Source organism: Sapajus apella, unplaced genomic scaffold (assembly GCF_009761245.1).
Source record: "Sapajus apella isolate SASKATOON/1434 unplaced genomic scaffold, GSC_monkey_1.0 scaffold30, whole genome shotgun sequence".
Taxonomy (NCBI): domain Eukaryota; kingdom Metazoa; phylum Chordata; class Mammalia; order Primates; family Cebidae; genus Sapajus; species Sapajus apella.
This window is the reverse complement of record NW_022436970.1, coordinates 7,521,409-7,536,125: the sequence shown is the minus strand read 5'-3', so window position 1 is coordinate 7,536,125 and position 14,717 is coordinate 7,521,409. Positions and strand designations below refer to the sequence as shown.

Genomic DNA, 14,717 nt, shown 5'->3' with positions numbered 1-14,717 from the left:
GTTGATACTTTCTGTTCCCAAACTCCCCTGTACTGGTACCCCTATCCTCCCTTTGAAGTGTGTGTCACTTTTTTTTTTTTTTACTCACTATGTCATTACATCATTTATTTTTATGCTTTTCTTTTACATGAACCTGTTTTAACTTTAACCTATTGGTTAAAATTTTCAAGGAATTTATAATAACAGTTGAATCCCTTTTCTAAAAGTTTTCCTTCATGTGATTTTCCAGTCTCTGTCTTTAGGTTTCCATATCGGAAGACCAGGAGCAATTTATAACCATCAGTACTCACTCCCTTCTCTTCTATTTAATAGAAGAATGAGTATTGATGGTTATAAATTGCTGTTTTTAATTTTTGGCTTAAATTTTTGGCTGTTTTTCTTAAACTAAAAAATATAGTAAAAAATGTAAAAGATCTACAAGGAAGTAATATGCTAGTGACTTCAGTGGATACATTGTATGACACGTGTAAATGGACATGAAATAGTTAAGCTGCAAACAAATATAAACAAAACAAAACTCACAGCTCACCAGTTGCTGTGGATGGAGGGATTTGGGTGAAAGGTGAATATTGATATGATAATACAAGAAGTAAACAGAGCCTAAAGGTCTTGGACTAAGCAAGAGGAAACTTTAACCTGGCCTAGAATCTGTATTAACTCTTCCTAACCTTGATTCTCCCCTCCGTTGTCAATGAGCTTGTGCTTAGTTGCAAACAGCTAGTGAGAGTCTTTGGAGACTTTCGTCCACGATATGCAATCTAAAGATTGAAAGATTATATATTGTCTTTAATTATGTCTTTCTCTAATCTTGAATTGAGTGCTTGCAAGTGAGTAGGCAAGACCCAACGTGCTGTATGGAGTTGACTCCTAGGATAGCTGGGAGAGGCTGTGTCCTGCTAAGGGGAGGCCCCTATGATCATGATTTGCAGAGAAAGTTGCTGAAGAAAAAGGGCTATACATTCATATGGATAAACCGAGACAGGTAGTGAAATACGTACGGCACATTTTTCCTGAGATGCTGATATTGATGTCAATAGCCCTAAGAACAATTACAATCTATCAAGATAGTGAGACCATTTGCATTTAAAAGAACAGTCTGTTGTCAGGACCTATGTACTACAGGACTAAAAAATAGGCAGTTGCAGGCATAAAATTATACTATGATTAAAGCCCTGGGTAACAGGCGGGCTTTAAGCATTTGTGGGAGCTATATTCCCTTAGTGGGGATGTACTCGTTTCCAAGGGTTCTTCATGTTTTCCCGTATCGTCTTTTCTTTGCTCCGAATGCCATAATCTGCTAAATAATTCTATGATATCGGGGACCTTAAATATGTATTGTGCAACTAATTTATCTTGAGGAAGTGGAAGTTTCAAAGGGTTAAGTCACACCCTTAAGGTCATACAGCTAACTAGTAACAAAGAAATGCTTCTTTTACTCTTATGCTAAGCAGGGTGTTTTGTGCACTGGACAAGCAATCCTTATTGACTCCCCATTGCTTTTCTCACCCTCCTGTTGTAGTCCACATACTGCAAAGTGAAGATGAGGAAGAAATGTTCTCATACACAATGTTAAAAATGCGCGCTTTGAATGAAGAGACCCGCCCTCCCCCCCGCCAACCCAAACAGGCTTTGTGTGAGTAGCATGGCTGTTTATTCACCTGGGTGCAGGTGAGCTAAGGCCAAAAAGGGCATTAGCGAAGGGCAGTGCGATAGGAGTTGGCTTTATAGGTTTGGGTGGGCAGTGGAAAGTTACAGCGTAAGATCAGTTACAGTGGTGGGGTTAGGGGCAAGGAGTATACATTACGGTAAATTCAGTTACAATGGCGGGTGGGATAACAGAAGTTAAGATGGTAGGGTGGGGCAGGGAGTATTCACATTATCATAATAACAGTTAAGACGGTAGGGTGGGGTGAGGGGAAGCTTATGTCGGGGTAAGCCTCACTGGGCGATCAGGGATAATGGTGAACACAGGCAGGGGTGGGGAGTGATCAGTCACGGCAGGCAGGACTTTAGACTTTCTGGGTCTGGGCTTGCACATGGAAGCCTGACACACAAAATATTTCTTCTCTTTGGGAAAAGAGGGAGTGAGCCTGGAGTAAATGAAGTGGACCCTCCCATAAGTGAGGTGATTTAAGGGGCATCAAAAATCACCATTTGTATTAGTTTTCAAGGCTCTCATAACAAACTATCACAAATTTGAGAGTTTTAAAACAACAGAAATTTATTTTCTCACCATTCAAGGGACTGGAAGTCTGAAATCAAAGTATCTTAAGGTTCAAAGTGTAACTGCCTGAGGGGTTCTTCCTACCTGCTGCACAAACAAAGACCTCAGCATTGCAGTAAAGAAAGAGTTTAATAGATGTTAGGCTGGCCACTCCACACTGGAGATGGAGTTATTACTCAAATCAATCTCACTGAAGCCTGTTAGGTTAGGGAATTTTCAAAGGTAGTTTAGGGAAAGCGGTGGGAGTGGCTAGGCAATGGGTGCTTGCTGCTTATTGCTTGAGGGTGCAATCATAGTGGTGTGGGAAATGATCCTGTGTGCTGAATTATTTCTGGATGAGGCCAACAGGAGTGGTTGATGGGTCCAGGTGGAGCCACTGATGTCAGACATGCAAAAAACCAGAAAAGATATCCCAAAAGGTCAATCTTAGGTTCTATAATAGTGATGTTATCTGCAGGAGTAATTGGGGAAGTTGCATACCTTGTGACCTCCAGAATAATGGCTGGCAATCATTTATGTCTATACCTTAGCAGAATTCAGCCCCCTCTATCCTCCTACCTGGTGATCTCTCATTACCTTTACAAAGATAATTGAGTTTCAGGGAAGAGGTATTATCATTTAAATTATAAACTAAATATCTGGCAGATTGAAGGTTAAAGGCGAGAGAGAGTTTGGCGAAATCAGATCTCCCCGCTGCTTGCCAGAATTTTCTCACTGTTACAATTTTTGCAGAAGCAGTTTCATAAGGAAGTGAAGAAAATAAAAATATTTCACCCCAAAATATTTGACATTTTTTGAGAGGGCCTGCATACAGAGGTGACCCTGCAAAGCTTTTTTTCAGGAAGATTTGCATCTGTAGAGAATATGTGTGATGTAGCCAGGTTTTCTTCGAAGCCTTTCCTTTTCTGGATCTAGGAAAGATTAACTTGGATCTGATACTTTAAAAAATCTGAAAGAGACAATTATCTTCTCTGCTGTCTGAGGGTTGCTACCTGTGAGGTTTCATCAACATAACAAGACCACCTTTGCTAGCCAGGCCTCCTCTTCTTCCTCTCCCATTTCCTGCTTTGCCACAATCCAAGCCCCCATTCTTTCTGTAACTTCAAGACGGTATAAAAGCTTCTGAAATCCATTGAGTTACTGGGACAATCACTCTATGGTTCTCCCCTGTGTGCATGTTAATAAATTTGTATGCTGTTTCTCCAATTAATCTTCTTTTGTGAGTTGGTTTTTCAGTGGATCTGCAGAGGGTGAAAGGGAAGGTTAGGGAAAACCCCTTCAGAAGAATCCTTCCTTGCCTCTTCCTACCTTCTGGTGGCTGTTGATGACTCTGGCAAGTCCCTCAGTTTGTAGCTGCCTGATTCTAGTCTCTGCTTCTGCTGTCACATGGCCTTCTCTGTGTCACTGGGGGTATTTTTCTGTCTCTTATACACCCTTGCTGGATTTAGGATCCACCCTAATCCAGGGTGATATCATCTCAATTTTTATCTTGATTATATCTGCAAAGACCCTATTTCCCACTGAGGTCACATTCTGAGGTTCTGGGTGGACAGGAATTTGGCAGGGACACTATCCAGCACACCATTTGTTCTGAAACACATCATCTTTGCAACTGCTACACTGACTAGTGTTCTGTTTAGAGCTTGACCCTGAATCCTGGAGGAGCAGCTTACCACATTACCATTACCTCCATGAAAGGGAAGGAGATCAGGTGTAGCAAAGAAGATGGGATAAGGGAGGTGTTGCTGTAAAATACAGTGGGAAGTGTTAGTGTGTGGATGGGAAGGCCACCCAAAGCCCAGTGAGGCACTGAAGAAAACATCAACTTTTGGCCAAAGCTAGGCTTGAACACCAAAGTCTGGTTAACAATTATTGAGCTCACATACAGCTGGAAGAGTTATTAGAACCCATTTCAGAAGCACAAGAATGGACTCGATTCTAGAATGACTGAATTAAGTGGCAGATTCTATAGCCATTATTAAGCTAAACTCACAAACATATAGATGGTAAAATCCTTCTGAAAAAAGTCTTACAGTCTATTTTTGAAGGAGAAAATTCATGCATACAGCTAAAAACTGGAGGCTAAGTCTAAAGCATTATATAAAAATGAGAGAATAATTTTTTTCTCTTTAGAAAACTTTGTGGGCTGGGCATGGCTCATGCCTCTAATTCCAGCCCTTTGGGAGGCTGAGGCAGGTGGATCCCTTAAGGTCAAAAGTTCAAGACTTGCCTGGGCAAGATGGTGAAACTGAAACATGTCTCTACTGAAGATACAAAAATTAGCCAGGTGTTGTGGCACACACCTGTAGTCCCAGCTACACGGGAGACTGAGGTGGGAGAATTAGACTGAGTCAGGAGGCAGAGGTTGTAGTGAGCCAAGATCATGCCACTGCACTCCAGCCTAGGTGAGATAGACCCCATTTCATAGAAGAAAAACAAAACCAACTTTGTGCTCCCTATTGCAAACCTGGAATTCTGCAGTTAAAACTCCATAGCAAAGGCTAGAAGGTAACATAAAGCACTCTATAGAATTTTAAGATAATGATATGTTTGTAGTATGTTTTTCCATGCCAGGCACAGTGTACAGTGATCTATTTCATTGAATCCTTTCAAAATCTCCTTGAGGCTCACACCATTATTGTCTCAATTTTACAGGTGAGGAAACTGAGGTTCAGAGAGCCTGAGCAACCTGGCCAGACTTTGTTTCTACCTCTTTTTTTTTTTTTAGTTGGAGTCTTGCTTTGTCACCTAGGCTGGGGTGCAGTAATCTCTGCTCACTGCAACCTCTGCCTCCTTGCTTCAAGAGATTCATTCTCCTGGCCTCCCAAGTGGCTGTGATTACAGGTGTGCACCACCACACCTGGCTAATTTTTGTATTTTTAATAGAGACAGGATTTCACCTTGTTGGCCAGATTAGTCTCAAACTCCTGACCTCAAGTGATGCACCTGCCTTGGCCCCCTCAGAGTGCTGGGATTACAGGTGTGAGCCACCATGCCTCTCCTCTTTTTACTTCGTAAGTGCTGCTGACTAAGGAACTCTGTAACTGTGTGTCTCCTTCTAACTTGCAGTTCCTGTAATTAGAGCTGTGGAGGAGGAACTGTAATCACAGAATGTTGAAAATATCAGTAATAGGGATTCCAGATTTAATGGGATTCCAGACTTGGGATGGGGAAAAAGAGGTAAGAGCTAATCTTTGGAAGCAGAGTCTTCAAATTCAAATCCCCAATCAACTATGCTGATGTTTTTTCTAACTACTGTAACAAATTACCCCAAATTTAATAGTTTGAAATAGCACAGATTATCTTATAGTCTCCTGGACTTCTTAAATTCAGATGTCAGCAAAGATGTGTTCCTTCTGGAGGCTCTAGGAGACAATCTTTGCCTTGCATGATCTGGCTTCTAGAGGTTACCTGCACTCCCTGGCTTATGGCCCCTTCCTCAAATTACTGCAGCCTCTGCTTTCCTCATCACACTCACACTCCTGCCTCCGTCTTATAAGAATGCTTGTGATTATATTGTGTCCACAAATAATCCAGGATTCACCCTTTCAAGACCCTTAACTTAATCAAAACTGCAAAGTCCCTTTGCCATGTAAGGTAACATTGGATCTAGGAATTAGAGCATGGATATCTGTGCATGGCCATTATTCTGTCTGCCACACTATATGGCCAGGGGTAAATTACTTAACCTCTTTAAAACACATTTTCCTGCTCTGAACAAAATGAGCAAATAATAGTATCTAATTTGTTGAGCCATTGTGAGGATAAAATGAGATTATGTTGCCTAGAAGACTGAGTTAATGTAGGTGTTATTATTTTCCCTATTGTTTAAGGCATGAACCAGAAGCTATGGTCATGAACTAAGATAATAGAGTGTCCTTGGAATCCGTAGGGTGATGATTGTGGTTTAATATAGGTGTTAGAATTATCTTTATTGTTTAAGGCATGAGCCAGAAGCTATTGTCCTACGCTAAGATGACAGAGTGTCTTTGGAATCTGAAGGGTGATGAGTGTGGTTTAATATAGGTGTTAGAATTATCCTCATTGTTTAAGGCACGAACTAAGCTGGTAGTGTGTCCTTGGAATCCATTGGGTGATGAATGTGGTGTTTGTGGTCTTCACCCAGGACTGAAGTGAGTGACAGGCATCCTCATTTTGCAAATAGGCAAAGCAATGTTGAGTGAGATCCCAGCACCTGCATTTGGTGAATTACAACTTGGGAAAACATACATCTCTACAATTCTGTGGAGACCATTTTCTTCTATGCCTAAATTATTCTAAATATTTTATGAAAAGTTGAGTGAAGTATCCAGGCTAAGGGGCTCCTTTGTGGAGGTTCCCCCAAAGGCTGGGGACCATTGAATGCAGGCCAAATCGGAGGACACCGTGAGCCCTGAAAGCCCCCAAGTCAAGTCCCAAATTACAATTTTGGCTTCAAGGAATATCATTGAGTCTGACTTCTGTGGCTGAAACAGAAACAGGATTCTAGACACATGTGCTCCACTCAGCCAAACAGCCTGCAGTAGAGCAGAGCCCTCTGGCTAATTTATTTAGGTACAGAAATAGGGTCATAACTAAAAGGATTTTCCTGCCATCAAATCCCCTCCCACCATAGCTGTCATCCCTGTGTAGTTCTTTTACCTGTAAGTGGCTTGAGTAGTGTGATTTCTGTAGCAGAAATTTCAATTCCAAATTTTCACCTGTTTCTCCGCCTCCCAACCATGGGTTCTTTTCAGTTAAGGGTTTCTAGTCTCTTGGAGAACCTTGCTAAAATACAAATACTCTTGACAGGGCATTTGGCCCTATGAAGAATCGTTAGGGATTATTTCAATATTGCTATTTTACAGATGAAACTGAGGAAATGTGGAGTTAGGGCCAAGTATAAGGTTACAGGAGAGTTTCACTTTTGGCTGCCTATTCATTTCTATTCACTGCCTATTCACTTTTTACACCAACTGCAAGTTCAAGAGGTTTCCATCACCCTCTGGGTTGAATACTTTGCTAGAAGAACTCACAGAATTCACTGAAACAATAACGTGAATGCTGGTGGTCATGGTTTATTAAAGGGAAACAATATGGTTAAGATTAGTCAAAGGAAGAGGGATATAGGACAAAACCCAGGAAGCCACCAAATTCAGAGTTTCTGTTGTCGTTTCCCTATAATATTGGGATAATATTACCCTCCCAGCATCAGTGTGTAACAACCAGAAAGCTCACTTGAGCCTTGATATTCAGAGTTTTTATTGGGACTCTATGATATGAGCATGATTGATTGAGTGACTGATTACCCACATGGTGAATCTGTCTCAGTTTTTAGTCCCCAGATCCTCTGGGTATGATCCAAAACTCCCACCCTAAATCACATGGTTATCTTTCTGGCATGGTCAATCCCCACCCTCAACAAAAATACTTCTGTAAAGATTATCTCCTAGAAGCCAAGGGCAAATTCCAGACCTCTTTTGGAGCAATGTTAAATTCCAGACTACATAGTCCTGAAGAGATGAATCACTCACCCAAGGTCACATGGCTCAGCCAAAATATTTGTAATTATTAACACTCAGGAATTCTGCATATTCTTAAATGACCAATACATAATATAAGACCATATAGCATAGTGGTAGAGTTGGAAACCAGATTATAGGGTCAGGCTACAGCCCTGCTATTTACTATTGGGTGACCTTGAGCAAGTTCCCACCCAATTTGTGCCTCAATTCATAAAATGGTAATAGTAATAAATCCTAATTCATAGAGTCAACACATGTAAAATGCTTTTTTTTTTTTTTTTGAGACGGAGTTTCACTCATGTTACCCAGGCTGGAGTGCAATGGCGCGATCTCGGCTCACCGCAGCCTCCGCCTCCTGGGTTCAGGCAATTCTCCTGCCTCAGCCTCCTGAGTAGCTGGGATTACAGGCATGCACCACCATGCCCAGCTAATTTTTTGTATTTTTAGTAGAGACGGGGTTTCACCATGCTGACCAGGATGGTCTCGATCTCTTGACCTCGTGATCCACCCGCCTCGGCCTCCCAAAGTGCTGGGATTACAGGCTTGAGCCACCGCGCCCGGCCGTGAAATGCTTTTTTAAATGTCAAAAATTTTTAAATAGAGATGGGGTCTTGCTATGTTGCTTGGCTGGTCTTGAACTCCTGTCCTGAAGTGATCCTCCCACCTCAGCCTCCCAAAGTGTTGGGATTACAGTGATGAGCCATGGCACCTGGACAATGTAAAGTACTTAAAACACTATCTAGCACATAGTAAGTACTCGGTGATTTTAGTTTTTAATATTATTAGGCAAAAATAAAGTTAATAAATCAGAAAACACAAGTTATCCATAATCCTCTCCCTTTTCCTATGTAATTGATAGACTAGTTTCTATGTTTCCAAACCTTTTCTATTTATAAACAATAGTGAATTATATTACACAGTCTTCAGTTTCATTTTTATCTAAGAGTTTCATACACTATTTATTACTTTTAAATGAATAAGAATGTTTGAAATAATTTCAACATTTTAATAAATGCATAAAATCTAAGCAACAGGCCAGGTGCAGTGGCTCATGTCTGTAATCCCAGCACTTTGGGTGGCCGAGGTGGGCGGATCACTTGATGTCAGGGGTTTGAGAGAAGCCTGGCCAACACAGTGAAACCCTGTCTCTATTAAAAATGCAAAAATTAGCCAGGCATGGTGATGGGTGCCTGTAATTTCATCTACTTGGGAGGCTGAGGTGGGAGAATTGCTTGAACCCAGGAGGCATAGGTTGCAGTGAGCGGATATTATACACTCCAGCCTGAGCAACAGAGCAAAAACTCTGTCTCAAAAAAAAAAAAAAAAAAAATTCCAAGCAACAAAATAGCCACTTCTTTTTTGTTGTTTGCACTGACATTAAATATGTGAGTAGTTGAATGCCACCTGTGTTAGGGAGGCTGAAAAAGTCCTTTTGATTTGTTTAAAATCACAATAAAAAGTGTTGTTTGTTCCCACACAGTCCTGTTCCAACTTGGATTCTTTCATCACATAGGAGAGTAGTATTGTCAGGAAACACTGCTTTCCTAATGTCAAAGAAGAAAAATAACCCTGTGGAAATTTCTGCTCACCTCAGTGGCAGATTTCCAGTTTTCCAATTCTGAAGCAGCAAAATATTGTTTTTAGCTGTTATGTCTAGAACCCAAAAGAGGTGTGTAAAAAAAAAAAAAAGACAATTATATTCAATTAAGGAAAAATTGGATCAAGTTCCTGTTTTGTGCCAGGCACTGGGCTGGTCAATGTAAAGGATGTAGGGTTAAAGAGGACCTCGTTTTGGGTCCTGTGGGTTCCCTAGCCTAGCATGACACACAGATGTAGAGAACATGCTAAAGGGCTTGTTAAATAGATGTTCAGCCCAGGGAATATGGGGCTACATCAGAAGAAGCATTTACTTCTGACTGGGCTAAGTAAAAGCAGGAACACTTAAGCTTTGCCTTTTGTGGTTTCTGGGTGCACAATGGGGGCACCTGCTCTGTGTGAGATCAGACCATGTGGATGGCAAAGACTGGCTATAGTCAGAAAGAATTGCTGAATGAAGGCTGGCAAGACATATGTTCACCATTCGTGGCAGGTGGCTCGACCATCCAGAGTTTCCCATCTCATTCAAATAGGAGAGATCAGTATATGCCTTTTGAGGGGAAGCAGGTAGAAGTGTCCTTTAAACATTATACTCCAACAAAAATGACTTTCTTCTCTATTTTGGGTTGAGACCTAATTGATTAATAATAGCTGGAATTTATAGAAGTCCTTCTTATAACACTTTTAAAGAGCTGTTTAGGGTCATCAGTATGTCCAGAAAAACCTTTCAAGAGCCATTAAATCCAATGAGGACAGGGAGACCCAGGGTCATGGCATGAGCTGATAACGCCACGCTGGGAGCAACATCAAGGTCTTCCCTAATTTTTCTCTTAACACTCTTAAAAATTTTCTCTCTACTTTATCACATAACCATTCAGCTTTCTGGATATCATTTTTTTTTCTTTTTATTGGGCAAGAGTCTTCAAATTGCAAGGCACATTGGCACTATTTACATTTTAAGAGGCTTAGATTTTTAATTTTCTTTTTCATTTCATTAGAACATTTTAGAAAGTTGCATTGCTTTTTAGGATGCCACATTCTGAACATAGCCTACTACTTTGATCCTAATCCCTTCAGAACCTGGGCAGGGCTGGACTCTCAGGGAATCAGTAAAGAAGCTGAGAAGTCCGGCAGGCTGAGGACGTCCCATCAAGCAGGAGTGGGCCAAAGCCCTCTACTTTGTGAGACTCCATTATGTGAAGGAGACAGAAGATGATGGCTTTGAAATGTTGGATTCCAACAGCCCGAGTGCTCACAGCTTACCTAACTTGCCCTCGGCTGCTTAAGCTTTTTCTGCAATCTGTCCCCAAAAGCATTGTCTAATGGCAGTGTTCTCCCAGCTCCTGCCACCCTGCCTCAGACTGCTGGATTGCATTAGGCTGTAGGTCATTGCATTCCATGACCAACACTGATGGTATCTATCTGTTGAATTTCCATGTGAGTGCCATCCTCATTATATTTCAGGAGGAACAGTTAGTGGCTCCATTAAAATTTCCTGACTTATTTTGGTTTCACCCTTAAGCAACTGCCTAATTGGCTTGTTCCCCTTGAGAGTAAACATTTTCCTGTGGTAGGAACAGAGAAAATTAATAGCTTCTGAAATATGGAACAATTGGGTAGGGATTTTGGAAACAATTCTCCCTTTTCTAAGGTTCTTATTGGAAGGGAGTCTTTGTTATCACCTTAGCGGGCCAAAGTCCTTTCTTCTTAACACTGCGTGTGTTTATCTCTTAGTTAAAGGGGTGAAAAGCCTATCAGTTAAAGGGGTGAAAAGCAAATCAGCAACAAAGTCAAGTGTTGAAAGAATGAGACCTAGGGTGGTGGGTTAACACTCACAACTACAGTCAAAAATAACCTATTGTTCCTGGGAAAGCAGAGAAAACACACAAATTAACAGGATGCCACTGTTTCTCCATAGCAAATTCTTGGTTCTTGTCATCAAATCATCTCACTTTTGAATTCAGAAGCATAAGGAGTGTTTCTACTTGTGGCTTTGTAAGAAGAAATTTCTACTTGTGAATTGTGATGACATCCCTTCATTTAAATCTTTGTGAGGGGTGTACCAAACAGTTAAAGTATAGAATTTCGGTTTAAATAAAAATACCTGCTTTTCAATTTTCTTGCATCTGTTGACAACTGGTTAAAAATTGTCTTCCTCTCCCGGGAAAATCATTATCTGGGTGGCTAATGCTACAAACTGTACATCCCTGCCTCTTCCTTCTTCCCTCTCAAGTCAACCCTGCACATTCATTTATTTAATTGTTCGACATGTATTTATTGACAGCCTTCATGGCATATTGTACCCCCCTAGGTGCTGGGTATATGGTCATAAGTATAACAGATGGTTTCTACCTGCCTAGAACTTACAGGTCTTGAAAGAGAGACAGATATTTTTAAATATTTACATAGACATACACCTATGTATATACACACATGCATCCATACATAACATACATACATACATATATGCATATGCATCTAAACATATAACACACAAATTAAAAATTGTGATAAATGAAGAAAAATAAATGATGCCAGGTGCAGTGGCTCATGCCTATAATCCCAGCACTTTGGGAGGTCGAGGTGGGCAGACCACCTGAGGTCAGGAGTTTGAGACCAGCCTGGCCAACATGGTGAAACCCCGTGTCTACTAAAAATACAAAAATTGGCCGGGTATGGCGGTGTTCACCTGTAATCCCAGCTACTTGGGAGGCTGAGGTTGAAGAACTGCTTGAACCTGGGAGGTGGAGGTTGCAGTGAGATGAGATCACACCACTGCACTCCAGCCTGGGCGACAAGAGCAAGACTCCGTCTCAAAGAAAAAAAAAATGAAATGAAGACCTAATTTAAATGAAGGCAGTCAGCAATGGCCTTCCTAAAGAAATCCCTTTTGAGATGGGTTGGGTCTAGAAGGAAGGAGAAAAGAATTGCAAGGAGAGGGAACAAGCTGCATGAAGGCCCTTAAGGGAGTGACCCGTTGGAAAAACTGAAAGGAGAGTGACTGACAGAAGTAAGCAGTAGCCACGTGGCCATCAAGGGCTTCGAAGTCAAAGCAGTGCAGTGCAATGTGATGCATTTAGGTTTAAAAGGGTCATTCTAGCTGTTGGGTGGCAAATTGATTTGAGGGAACTAAGAGAGGAGAGGTGTTTGCCATGAAAATGGAGCAATGGGGCAGGTGTGGTGGTCACGCCTATAATCCTAGTACTTTGGGAGGCCAAGGTGGGTGGATCGCTTGAGTCCATGGGGTCAATACCAGGCTGGGTAACCTAGGAAGATCCTGTCTCTACAAAAAATAGAAAAAAAAAAAAAGAAGTTGGGTATGGTAGTGCTCACTTGTGGTCCCAGCTGCTTTGGAAACTGAGGTGGGAGGACTACCTGAGCATGAGAGGTTGAGGCTGCAATGAACTGTGATAGCGCCACTGCACTCCAGCCTGGGCCACAGAGTGAGAGCCTGTTTAAAAAAAAAAAAAAAAAAAAAATGGAGTGGGGGATTCAAGTTATCCCTTGGTGGAACAATTCAGAAATTGTTGATAAATTGGATGTGAAAATTATGGACAGGAAGGTAGAAAAAGTGATGCTTTCCCCTTTGATTTATGCCCTGACTGTTCAGTTAATTTCTCTTTAGGTGACCTTTCTCCCATGACTGTACCACTTGTCTCACTCCCAGTAAGGAATAGGCTGAACTGGTTTTTCCATTCCACTCCAGGGCCTTGACTGGGAGAGGCCAGTCAACTCCACAGGCAGCTTTTCTAGCTGAATCAATACCCGCAGGGGTTTATTAGCCCCAGATCTTATACAAACCAATAATTTGGAAATGACTGAAAGCACTCTCTAGAATAATGATTATTTACAGGCTTTATATTATATATGACAAATTATCAAAGACATAAGATGGGTTCTGTCAAAAATTTCAGTTCTTTTTTAGTAAGGAATTGGCTTTACTCCTTCATTTGTGTCAACAAAGAAATGGTTTTGCCCTGGAGTTTTTTCCTCCTCCGGGTCTGAGGATATTTCTGTTTGGCCGGGTGGTTGCTCCATCTGGCTTGCTTCGGGTCGTCTGAATAAGAATGTTTGTTTCTTGGTTTTAGAGCTCTTAGGAGGGACTCCTTTCTGTTTGCTTCTAAGAAATATGTTCAGTGCACTTTGAATAATGGGTCTTTGTCAACTGATTTCCACAGGTGGCTTTGTTTCTTTTCAAAATGTTTTAAAAACTTTTTGTCTGTGTTATCAGTAAATAATCATAATTAATAATAAACATAATAGCTACTATGTATTGAATGCTAAGAAACACTGCTTAGTGCTTTTTAGATGTAATCTCATAAAATGGGCATCACTGTTTTTCATGAAAGTCATGTCATTAAGTGGTGGAGATGGAATCTGAACCCAGGCAGGGCTGGTTTCAAAGTCAGAGACCTTGACCATTACCTTGAGTGTCTGATGAAGGTTCCCAGTAATCTGGGTCCTCTGGGCTGAGGTTCTGTGTGGTAGCCACACTCTCTGGTGGGACTTTTGATCATTCACTGGTTTGGCAAGAGGAGAACATTTTTAACCACCTGAGGAGGAAACAGTGACTTTTTCCTTGGCATCCCATCTGAATTTAATTCCTTCTGGGTCTAGCGTCCTGTGGATTTTTACATGTCCTCTTTGATTTTCTTTTCCTTTTCAGTTTTCCTCAGTTATGTTAAAAAGAAAATCCTTTTCTCCAATTGTATCATTTCTTCTCTAAGCCAAAAAGGATGATGGAGTTACAGCTGATAAATGTTAAGAGTCAGTGATACCGTTTTATATATATTAAAAAAGGACTGTTTCAGACTTGGTTCTGCCATGCAATGATTGTTTCTAATTTCTAATTATGGAAGTTATTTGGATAAATCGTTAACTGCCTTTTCATGTCAAAGTACAGTGGCTGGCCAGGTGTGGTGGCTCACACCTGTAATCCCAGCACTTTGAGAGGCTGAAGTGGGTAGATCACTTGAGGTCAGGAGTTCAAGATCAGCCTGGCCAACATGCTGAAACCCCATCTCTACTAAAAATATAAAAATTAGCCAGATGTGGTGGCAGGTGCCTGTAATCCTAGCTACTTGGGAGGCTGAGGCCCAAAAATCACTTGAACCTGGGAGGTGGAGATTGTAGTGAGCTGAGATTATGCCACTGCATTCCAGCCTGGATGACAGAGTAAGACTATTAAAAAAAAAAAAAAGGCACAGTGGCTGGTACAAAGTAGAAATGTAATCTGTTTTAATGCTGAATCCTAAATAAGGGAGAGGTTAAGCATTTATTTACTTGACAAACAGGTAGTGAGAGCCCTCTGTGTTCTGGGCACCATGCCAGGGGTGGGAGTGCATAGATGAGGTTGAGATCTAGAAAATCCAAAGTCAGCAACTTGAATTCTA

General features: G+C 41.2%; 1 long non-coding RNA gene across 2 annotated transcripts in view; it reads left to right on the top strand.

The window, feature by feature from the left end:
* The window catches only part of LOC116561743, a 119,887-nt gene that overhangs the window by 47,101 nt on the left and 58,069 nt on the right, over positions 1–14,717 (top strand). The window lies entirely within an intron of this gene.